Genomic DNA, 12500 nt, shown 5'->3' with positions numbered 1-12500 from the left:
GTGACGCGCAAATTTGGAAACATTACCTGTGACGCAGGGCGCAGGTGAATGGTGGCTAGTTGCGCTTTCTGTATCCCATTGATTAATTATAAAAAAGGATTCAGAATAAGTGATAATATGTCTGTATTTACTGCAGAGGCTATGGGCATTTTAAAAGCCCTGCAATGGGTAGCAGAGGACCAATCTAAAAATGTATTAATCTGCTCTGACTCCCTATCAGTTCTTCACTGCCTTAAAGTTCTCTCTTCTAATGCTCGTCCTGATTTAATCTCTGATATTCTCCTTCTGCTGTATGACCTTTACAGAAGAGGCTACTACATTTCATTCCTGTGGGTTCCAGCTCACATGGGGGTCGAGGGAAACGAGCTTGTTGACCACTGTGCCAAAGAAAGCCTAGAGAGCAACGAGGTTTCCTTGCTAGTCAGGCCTGGTCGAACCGAATTAAGGAGTAGACTTATGGAAAAAGTGTTCCAGTCATGGCAGCTCCAGTGGGACAAAGAGGTAAAGGGGAGACATTTGTATGCAATTCAGCCGTCTATAAGTACCCACTGTACAGTATCTGGAGTTAGGTCTCAGCAGGTTGTGATAACACGTCTCAGATTAGGGCATTGTGCCCTGAATTCTAATTTACACTTGATTCATAAACATCAAGATGGGCTGTGTGACGTGTGTAGAGTACCTGAGACAGTTTCCCATGTCTTAATAGTGTGTGTAAAGTATAGACAGTTTAGGCGTGTACTTTTCAGTGATCTTTCCGAACTTGGTGTTACCACTGTTTCTATCCCCGTCCTGTTACAATTGAAGGACTATAAAGTTACCACCAGTCTTCTCAAGTTTTTAAAATCCTCTGGCCTCTATGCCAGAATATGAGGCCCATATACTGTAGTGAGCTCTATTATCCCGTAGGTGGCGGCAATACGCCTGTAGGCGTCCAGTCCGCCATTAAAATCCCATAAGAAGAAGAAGAAGAAGGTGAATGGTGGAAACAGGTGGAAAATGGTGGATGGTTAGGAGCTTGGCAACAAACACTGTTTTGACCATATTCTTCAGTACAATCGTTTATTTTTGTTAAGTTTATAAACAGTTTTTATTTTGCAAACAACCTCAGTTAAAGTTTTGTGTAAATACGTTCTACAATAAACCACCTCAACTGGAGAAATGCGTTAATCCTGTCCAAGCCTCTATCTACTCCATTTTGGATTACTTTGGGAAACTTTGGAAAAATCTGGATCTACAAAAGTCAAAACAGTCTTGGATTAATTCTTTCGTTTGCTGGAACCTTGGACAAGATCTAAAACAAGCTGGAAAATCGAACAAAGAAAGACTGTGAGTAAAACAAGGAAGTAGCCCAACGTCGGGCGGCGCTTTTAAATCCCTTTTTTGTCTTCGAAAACTTTTGGAATTGACGCTGCTGGACATTTAAGAACATAAATGAAAAGGATTAAACATGGAAAAGGCAGAAGAAGAAAATGTGCAGAATGTACAGACAATGCCTGAAATTGCAGAAGATAATGCGGAGGAGGAACAGATAATGATTGACAAAGAAAGGGAATTGTACAAATTAATGCTTTCACGCAGAGGAAAACTGGGCGCATTAACGCGAAAGCGCAAAGACATTAACGGTTTGCTGGAGGCTGGAGAAACAAGAGAAGAAGTGGAACAGGAGCTTTCCAAATTTCTGAGCTTCATGGATGATTTTGGAAAATTACATGGACGTGTTCAGTCTTTATTACCAGACGAGGAAAGAGGCCTCGACCATAGTGACTGGTACGAGCCAAAGATTGTCAGCTTCAGTGAATTTATACAAGGCATCGACATGTGGTTAAGGGCTGATGTGGTGGAACTCGATGACTTGGCTCCAAAAACAAATCATGGTGCTGGTACAGGTGCTGCTGTCGATTCCGTGTCACCCTATGACAGCGTTTCACAAGCTGCAAGGAAACCACCGAGTAGAGTGTCAAGTAGGGCCAGTAAAATATCCGACGCGCTCTCCGATGCGCGCGTGGAGCAAGCAAGGCTGGAAGCGCAAGCTGACTCCATGGATCGACAATTAGAATTGGACATAGAAGAATTGCAGATAAAATCAAAAAAGGAAAGGCACCAACTACAGGTGAAAATGGCACAAAACGCAGCCACAATAAAAGCCCTCTCTGAAACTGATCAACTGCCCGCCACTCCATCTGGCACATCGACTCAATATATAATCCCCACGACAACAAAAAAACGACAAACCCAAGTAAAAACACCCGACGGAGAATACAGCTTGCCAAACGTGAAAACAATCCCCACGCAGCCTAAATTGGAAACGCAAAGCCCATTGCCAATACCCCAAAGGCCCCAACCAGCACTAAGATCATCCTTAAAACCGACACCAGTGCCCAGCAATGACCCAATCGTAAACATTATGAAAAGGCAGAACGAGATTTCGGAACTTATGCTGAAGCAACAGGACTTGTCACAACTCCCACAACGCCAGGTGTCTGTTTTCCATGGAGACCCCCTACAATACAAATCATTCATCAAATCATTCGAACAGTTAATCGAACGCAAAACTGATGACGCGCAACAGCGCCTTTATTTTCTAGAGCAGTACACTGCTGGCGAGGCGCAAAACCTAGTGCGTAGCTTTTTCCACCTGCCGCCAACAGATGGCTATAAAGAGGCAAAGGCGCAGCTTGAGTGGCATTTTGGAAACCCATTCAAAATTTCCTCAGCATTTTTAGACAAAGCAATGACGTGGTCTGCCATTAGGGCAGAAGATGCTGTAAGTCTGAGGTCATATGTTATCTTTCTGAAAAGTTGCCATAACACAATGAAAGATATGAATTATGGTTCTGATCTGGAAGCGCCTGCTAGTTTAAAAATAATTGCATCCAAATTGCCATTTAAACTTAGGGACAAATGGAGAAGTGTTGCCAGCAACATTTATGATAAACACAAGCAGAGACCCACATTCAATGATTTAATCGCCTTTATGGACAAACAATCACGAATCATGCTGGACCCCATCTTCGGCGAGACACCGAGCCCACAGACACAGAAAACCCTGGATGGAACCACGGCGCCACAGCAAAAAAGGATCTTCACCAGGTCCAATGCAAGTAAGCAGAGCAACTTTGCAACATCATTGCAACCCATGGCAACATCACAGCACAACAATAACAAACCATCCTCAAATCAAAGCGACATCAGTGCATTCAGCAAGCCATGTATACTCTGCCATAACGACCATGCACTAGAAGGTTGTGACACCTTTAAAGCAAAACAAAACAAGGAGAAAGTGGAATTCTTAAAATCAAAAGGAATATGCTATGGATGTCTGCAACGTGGACACATAAGTAAAACCTGCACAAATCGCCTATCATGCAGTCTTTGTCAACAAATCCACCCAACACTTCTGCATATATCTGGAAAAGACAAACAAACAAAACCCACAAAAGGAACCGGTCCAGATGCAGTGCTCTCAATGGCCACTGGTAGCCATACTGGGGCCGGCAAGCCAGACTGTGTCCTCTCAGTCGTACCTGTGAAAGTGAAGCTAGCAAGTGGAACAAAAATCATACAAACATATGCTTTTTTGGATTCTGGAAGCTCGGCCACCTTCTGCACAGAAGAGCTGGCCAAGCAGCTGCATGCACCTGGAAGAAAAATGGAAATAATACTGAAAACAATGGGGGAAGAAAAGGCCGTCACCAGCCAAGAGGTGACAGGTTTGGAAGTGGCTGCATTAAACAGTGACTCTTTTCTAAAGCTGCCCAATGTGTTTACACAGGCAACAATACCTGTGACGAATGAAAACATTCCAAAAGCAACTGACATCAAAAAATGGCCTTACCTGGAGGAAGTCGACATCACTACAATTGATGCAGGCATTGGTCTACTCATCGGAGCTAACGTTCCAAAAGCTCTAGAACCCTGGAAAGTGATCAACAGCGTTGGTTCCGGTCCATATGCTGTGAAATCTATTCTTGGATGGGTCATCAACGGGCCGCTTGGCTGTGATGACTCTGACAGCCCCTGTGTTCAAGTGAATAGAATATCCGTGGCCAACCTAGAGAACCTGTTGATGAAACAATACAACCAAGATTTCATGGACCAACACTACTCTGAAAAGCCTGAGCCATCGCAAGAGGATGAACAATTCCTGAAAATTGCCAACAACTCTGCTGAGCTGAAAGGTGGCCACTACCACCTTAAGTTGCCATTTCGCGCAGCCAACGTGAACATGCCCAACAACAAGAAAATAGCACAACAGAGAGCTCAGAGCCTGGTGAGAAAGTTCCAAAAGAACACAGAATTCTTTAATGAATACAAGGCCTTCATGAACGATGTAATGGCAAAAGGGCAAGCTGAAATTGTTCCAGAGAATGAACTGCAGACAGAATCTGGCAACGTCTGGTACCTGCCCCACCACGGTGTCTATCACCCACGCAAAAACAAGCTGCGTGTGGTCTTTGATTGTGCTGCAGCATATGGTGGAACTTCTCTGAACAATGAACTTCTGCAAGGACCCGACTTGACAAACACACTCCTTGGTGCTCTGCTCCGCTTCCGCTTGGGCCCTGTCGCTTTCATCACAGATATAGAAGGAATGTTTCATCAGGTGCGAGTGGCAAAAGAACATGCAGACTTCCTGCGCTTCCTCTGGTGGCCTGATGGGGACATCACCAAAGAGCCAGTGGAGCACAGAATGCTGGTGCACATCTTTGGTGCCGTATCCTCACCCAGCTGTGCGACATTTGCCTTGCAAAAAACAGCCAATGACCATCGCCATGAATACCCTGAGGATGTCACAAACACAATCATGCAGAACTTTTATGTTGACGACTGCCTCAAAGCAGTGAACAGCACAGAGCAGGCCCTCACACTCATACACCAGCTGAGTGAGTTGTGCGCCAAAGGAGGATTCCACCTAAACAAGTGGATAAGTAACGATCGCACAGTCCTCTCTGCCATCCCTGAAAAAGACAGAGCCAAGGATGTGCAAACACTGGATCTTAGCAATGAACAGCTACCAATGGAAAGAGCCCTTGGAACTCAGTGGAACGTGGAAAATGACCAATTCACCTTCAGTATAGCCATAAAGCCACACCAGCTAACAAGAAGAGGCATCCTTTCAGTCACCTGTTCTATTTATGACCCCCTAGGTTTCCTAGCCCCCATCACACTTGTGGCAAAGCAGATTGTGCAAAGCTTGTGTAAGCTAAAACTGAGCTGGGACGAGAAAATCCCTGATGACATCGCTCGTACCTGGGAAAGCTGGCATAGCACACTCCATCTCCTAGGCACCCTCGGAGTCGACAGAAGCCTCATCCCACCAGGCTTTAGTCAGATCACTTCTGCACAACTGCACCACTTCTGTGACGCTAGTGAGGTGGGCTATGGTGCTGTGTCCTACCTGCAACTCACAAATGAAAGAGGTGATGTACATGTGGCATTCGCCTTTGGAAAAAGCAGAGTGGCCCCACTCAAGACCACAACCATTCCGAGAATGGAGCTTGCTGCAGCAGTACTGGCCGCACGCTTGGATCACATGCTGAAAACAGAACTGCATCTCCCACTCTCAGACTCAGTCTTCTGGTCAGACAGCATGACGGTGTTGCAATACCTTGCCAACAGGACAAAAAGATTCAAGACCTATGTAGCAAACCGCATCGCTCTGATTCATTCATTGACGAAGGTGGAGCAATGGAGACACATTCCTTCCAAGCAGAATCCAGCTGACGCAGCCTCACGTGGCTTAACAGTGCAAAACTTCCTACAGTCCGAAGTGTGGTTCAATGGCCCACCTTTCCTGCAAAGCAATACGCAATGGCCGGAAGTGATGGAGAACACACATGACATTCCAGAGAATGACCCTGAAATGAAGAAGGAAGTTTTCAGTCATGCCATAGTTGTCCTGCCACTGGAATCTAGCCCCACCTCCAACTTGCTTGCCTACTTCTCCAAATGGAATGACTTAAAGCGAGCTGTAGCATGGATTCTAAAGATCAAAGACACCCTGAAACAGAAATGTGACGAAAAGAAAAAAGCAAATGTGAACCAACCAGGCCGGCCTAAAAGAAAAAAGGAAAGGATGAACTGTAAGCTCACAGCAGATGACTTGGAAAAGGCGGAACAAGCCATAGTAAAGTATGTGCAAAAACAACACTACATGGAGGAAATCTCTCTTGTGAACGAGGGCAAGGCCGTAAAAGCAACAAGTTCATTGTACAAGCTGGATCCCATAATGATGGACGGTATCCTAAGAGTAGGTGGCCGACTGCACAGGTCTGCATTACCAGAGAAAGCAAAGCATCCTGCTATTTTACCCAAAAGCAGTCACATCTCTAAGCTCATCCTACGCCGTGTACATGAGAAAGTTGGACATGACGGGAGGAATCATATGCTCTCTACACTCCGCAGACAATATTGGATCCCCCATGCCAATGCCCTGGCAAGAAAGATTATTGGGAAATGCAAGATATGCCGTCGCAGGCGCCAAAAACCTGGAATACAAAAAATGGCCGACCTTCCATCTGAGCGACTCGTTATGGACCTCCCTCCCTTTTCTCACGTAGGAATGGATTACTTCGGCCCTATTGAAGTAAAAAGAGGGAGGAATACCATAAAAAGATATGGCGTCATCTTCACATGCCTAACCTCCCGTGCTGTTCACCTGGAGGTGGCTCACAACCCTCGATACAGACTCTTGCATCAATGCCATCCGAAGATTCATCTGTAGGAGAGGACAAGTGATGCACATAAAATCAGACAATGGAACGAATTTCATAAGTGCAAATCGTGAGCTAAAGCAAGCTTTGAAAGACATAAACAAAGACAAGATACAAAGTGTCCTAAGACAAGATGGAATTACATGGACCTTTAACCCACCACACGGAGCCCATCATGGTGGTGTCTGGGAACGCCTAGTGCAGCAGGTCAAAAGAACCCTTTCCTCTGTTATGAAGCAGCAGTTGGTGGACGATGAAGCCCTCAGCACAATCTTCTGTGAAGTCGAGGCTATCTTAAATGACAGGCCAATAACCCCATCCAGTGATGACCCAAATGACCTTGAGGCATTGACACCAAATCACCTGCTGTTGTTAAAAGGGCAACCTGTTCTCTCCCCTGGCCTGTTCGATAAGCATTCAAGCTATGGAAGAAGGCGCTGGAAGCAAGTCCAGTACATCAGTGACTTATTCTGGAAAAGGTGGGCTAAAGAATACCTCCCCATAATGCAGCAGCGCCAAAAATGGAACCGAGCTCAACGAAGCTTCACAGTAGGAGACCTGGTCCTGCTGGTGGATGAGTCTGCCCCTCGCAATTCATGGCCACTAGGGCGCATTACAGACACCACAAAAGACCACAAGGGGCTTGTGCGAAAAGTGCGAGTCAAGACCCAAACTAATGAACTGGAAAGGCCCATTACCAAACTCTGCCTCTTACTTGAAGCAGAGTAGAAATCATTGACCCTCAGTTATTTCTGAATATCAATAGTTATTTTGAAAAAGAAAAGAAAAACTAAGAAATTAAATGAAGTAATGTTTAAAGTTTGGCTTAGAAGCCTTTGGATATAGTGGAATACCGATAATTTAATACATAATAAATGGCTATTATTATTTGAATGCTTTAACCATTACTTCCAGGTTGGATCCCGCTAACTTTTTTTGTGTGGAAGATTCTATTTTTGAAACATTTGGAACCTTTTTTCAGTTTTTTGATGGAATATCCTATTTCCCTTTTTGATGGATTATATTTTTCCCTGATGGATTATGCATTTTTGCGAAGAAAGATTTTTATTTTTCTCTTTGTGGACAATACCTTTTTTGAGCTTTCATGTGCAGTGCACATACATTTAAATGGACTACAATGTGGACATTTAATAAAGGAATGATTGAAGTATGGCTGGCTATTCACATATTCTCTTTTTTGGTAATTATTTGTGAACAAAAATTAGGGGCCGGAATGTGATAGCCATTCCTTTGTTTTGGGTTATTTTTAGATAATATATTTGTTTTTTGGTATTTGTTTATTAAATATAAAGTAATTGAATGAAGTTTAGCAAATAATGGACATTTTTTATGGAAACAGTCTTTGAGGCCGAGCTGCTACCCATTTCATCACGTGACGCGCAAATTTGGAAACATTACCTGTGACGCAGGGCGCAGGTGAATGGTGGAAACAGGTGGAAAATGGTGGATGGTTAGGAGCTTGGCAACAAACACTGTTTTGACCATATTCTTCAGTACAATCGTTTATTTTTGTTAAGTTTATAAACAGTTTTTATTTTGCAAACAACCTCAGTTAAAGTTTTGTGTAAATACGTTCTACAATAAACCACCTCAACTGGAGAAATGCGTTAATCCTGTCCAAGCCTCTATCTACTCCATTTTGGATTACTTTTGGAAACTTTGAAAATTCTGGATCTACACACACACACACACGCACATGCACACGCACACGCACACGCGCACGCACACACAGAGTCGTTTGTTATTGTGCAATGTTCCCAGAAACACAGAAATGCCCACTCATGCCTGAATGAGCTTCTACAACCACATGTCTGGCCACCATAAAACCCACCCACTCACTCTAACACACATACACGTAGACACAGACAAAGAGACACTGCAAAGAGACATGCACACACTCATACACATGCACATGTGTGTACGCACACACACAAACACACACACACACATACATGCATGCGCACACACACACACACGCATGCGTGCGCACAAACTCACACACGCTCTCTCTCTCTCTCTCTCTCACACACACACACACACACACACACACACACACACACACACACACACACACACACACACACACCACCCACACACACACACACACACACACACACACACACACACACACACACACACACACACACACACACACACACACACACATTCCGACATCTGAGCAAGGGCAGCAGATGTACAGCCTGAGGTTGCTATGGCATCAGAAGGCATGAACGAACTGGTCAGGGAAAGATATGAATAGGAGGAAATGAAAAGAAGAGAAGAAAACGTCATTTTAAATTGCCGTAACCTTTTGGTGCAGATAGGGGTCACCAGCCACCCGACTCGCTGTTGGCTGAAAACCTTCAAGTACATCATAACAACAGTGCTATGGGGGCTGGATGGAATATCAATGGTGAAAGAATGACTCGTTCCGAATAATTCTGCTTTTCAATGTTTAATTTACTGGTCTCTTCTTCCTCCGCTTTGCTTTGATTTGGTTTTATATGCCACGCATGAGTGCCGCTAGGAGGGGAAAAGGTGTTACAGGTTCTAAGGGCCCAAGCACTGACAGCACTGACAGGGGGCCTTAAGGGGACCCAAAATACGAATCTCTCATGGGGCCCAAAATGTCTGGCAGCGGCCCTGCACGACATCGCTTGGTCCATCCCACGCTCTGCTTGTTGTTGCCCATCCACACCATCTCAAAACTCAACTTGCACATAACACTTGACACATCATATTCCAGCCCTCTATCTATTTTTCTTTGTGTGTGTGTGTGTGTGTGTGTGTGTGTGTGTGTGTGTGTGTGTGTGTGTGTGTGTGTGTGTGTGTGTGTGTGTGTGTGTGTGTGTGTGTGTGTGTGTGTGTGTGTGCGCGCGTGCGTGCGTGTGTGTGTGATACTGAGTGGCCATACTGTATTGTGATACCCTCAAGTACAGAAAATAATCACATGATATGATGCGATGGTCCTTTCATGTTTCAAATCAGTATCTTAAAAAAATATATAGCCTCTTAAAACCTATGTTAGCCATTAACAATTATCAAAAAGATATATTTTAAAAAATCCATGTCAAAACTATGAAATGTGTCAAAACTACAAACTATATGAAATATGTCAAAACTATGACATGAAAGAAACGAATCGTGAGTTGGGTGTACTGTACTGCTCCCCCACACATATGGGAACAACACCCCCCCCCCCCCCCCCCCCCCCCCCCCCCCCCCCCCCCCCCCCCCCCCCCCCCCCCCCCACAAAAAAAAAACCTGGGGCAAGGAGAGGGAGTCATAGCAACAAATTGGATAGCCATCAAGTCTAGGGCTCACACACACAAACGTGCAAGGGCGCGTGCACACGCGCACACACACACACACACACACACACACACACACACACACACACACACACACACACACACACACACACACACACACACACACACACACACACACAGCCAGGCACACACTCCACTAAATGTAGTATATTCACTATTTATTAGCCAATGTAGTATATTCACCATTTATTAGATGATTTGTTCAGTCCCTCCAGGATTTTGCACTGGGATTTTGTGATTTTTGCGGTCAAAATGTCTGATTTTGTGGCGGCATTTTGTCATTTTTTGCAATGATTTTGCGGCATTTTGTCATTTTTTGCAAAGATTTTGCACCCCTTTCTGGGTTTTTTGATAACTGAAAACCACAATCAGTCTAAGCAGGCTTAAGACAAAAGAGAGAGATTCAGAAACACACTTCCTATATAATAGAATAATAAAATATTGACAATAATAAAATATTGTCAAAAACTGCCAGAGCGTCTTATAAGCCAGTGCGTCCAATGTGTAAAAAAAATCATGACCGCGACACTCATAAATCTCTGTCGATACTTCGACACAACTTCGGGGGAAAACGGGACTGCGCGTTATGAAAAAATACTTGTGGGTATAGGCTACCAGTAGGCTAATGAAGAGCGTCGCGGGGTACAGTAGCCAGGTTGTAGGCTATGCAAGCGTTACAATGTCACCTGTTGGAAGACGCGTCTCTCTCTCTCTCTCTCTCTCTCTCTCTCTCTCGTGCTCGTATTGCAAGCTGTTGCATATTATTTGCTTGATGCAAAGTTGTGATGGCATACACGCTCTCGTTGACATGGTTGTGTGCATGGTTGCATGGATTCGCAAGACTTTATTGCAATAACACAAAGCGTGGAAGGGCCGTTCACTCCCTATCTCGGTGTCCTTGACTGAAACAAGTTGCAAAACTCCACACTTCCGAATCCTTTGCGATCGGCACTACAGTGATTGTTATCAGAAGGCTTGTGCCTACGCATAGACATAGACCCTTAAATTACAAACATTAGCGAACATTGAAAAAAGATCAGACAACGACCGTCGGGTAGCATGCTCATGAAAGCGACAGGGGAGAGTGGAGAAGTTGCGCAAAAATGTAACGTAAGATGTTTGCTACTGTGCGACAGCACCGCCACTATTTCATGACTGCATACACTTCTTCGTCATGGATAAATGGGCAACAATACTTTTTCCAGCCAGGATTGCACTGAAAAGTAGGCTACTGCTGTTAAAAAAAAGGCCACGGTTGTGCAGCACCGACGCCTGCGTGTATGTGTGAGCGAGGGGAGGAGAGACACGCGAAGTAGCTGAGATGAGGGTCGCGACTTGCGAAATAGCAGGCAATTATTTCTCAATGTTTCAGTGACATATTAACAAAAATGCTTCCTATTGGTTTTCGTCTCCGGTGGTATTGTAGTCACATTTTTATTTTTTTGACGAAAATATAAATCAATAAACTCCACAGAATGTTGAAGGGGACAAAGGGGAAAATTTGCGGGAAAAATGCGGCTTTACAGGAATTACGTGGCATCGTGAAATTATGCGGAATATCATTGAATTTGCATGAATCCACGCGATCGCTGAATCGCGAAAAACTGGAGGGACTGTTTGTTAAATTGTTGTGACACAGGTGAGCACATCACTGCTTATTTCATGATGTACTTCTCTTTCCCTCTCTCTATTAAACACCCACACAAATACACACCCACACACACAGGCCACCACAGGCCAAGGTCTCCAGTACGCTTGTGTGTGTGTGTGTGTGTGTGTGTGTGTGTGTGTGTGTGTGTGTGTGTGTGTGTGTGTGTGTGTGTGTGTGTGTGTGTGTGTGTGTGTTTGTGTGTGTGTGCGTGCGTCCTGCAGTCCACCACACACCTTTGGTCTTGCAAACCTCTTCAGTTTCAACAATACCTACCCATCCACCTATGTACGTGTGTACTGCATGCATGCATGCACGCGCACACACACACATGCAAACGCACACACACACATACATGCACACAAGCATACATGCATGGGCACACGCACATGCACACACAGACACGCGCACACCCACTCATGCACACGCACACAAACGCGCGCCCGCGCACACACACACACACACACACACACACAAGCATACATGCATGCGCAAATGCACACGCACAGACACACACAGTCACACACACACACACACACACACACCTTCCAACCCACCACCACCACCTCACCTCCGCAACCCTCCCCAACACATGTTCCCCATCCAACTTTAATATATGTCAAGAGCCCTACACCACACTGCCCTAATCCCCATTCATTCACGCACACGTGCACTGAATTGCTCAACTGGGTAGTGATGATGTTCTCCGCCATCAGACATGGCACTATAATATTCTTACTGAGTGAGAGCAACTCTCTCTCTCTCTCTGTCTTTCTGTCTCTGCCT

At 44.8% G+C, this 12500-nt stretch overlaps 1 protein-coding gene across 2 annotated transcripts in view; it reads right to left on the bottom strand.

Annotated features, from left to right (window-relative positions):
* The window catches only part of kcnn3 (potassium intermediate/small conductance calcium-activated channel, subfamily N, member 3), a 118264-nt gene that overhangs the window by 68716 nt on the left and 37048 nt on the right, over nucleotides 1-12500 (bottom strand). The window lies entirely within an intron of this gene.

The sequence above is a fragment of the Engraulis encrasicolus genome, chromosome 5 (genome assembly GCF_034702125.1).
Source record: "Engraulis encrasicolus isolate BLACKSEA-1 chromosome 5, IST_EnEncr_1.0, whole genome shotgun sequence".
In the NCBI taxonomy this organism is placed as follows: Eukaryota; Metazoa; Chordata; class Actinopteri; order Clupeiformes; family Engraulidae; genus Engraulis; species Engraulis encrasicolus.
Note: the sequence above shows the minus strand (reverse complement) of the source record. Positions and strands in the feature narration are given on the sequence as shown.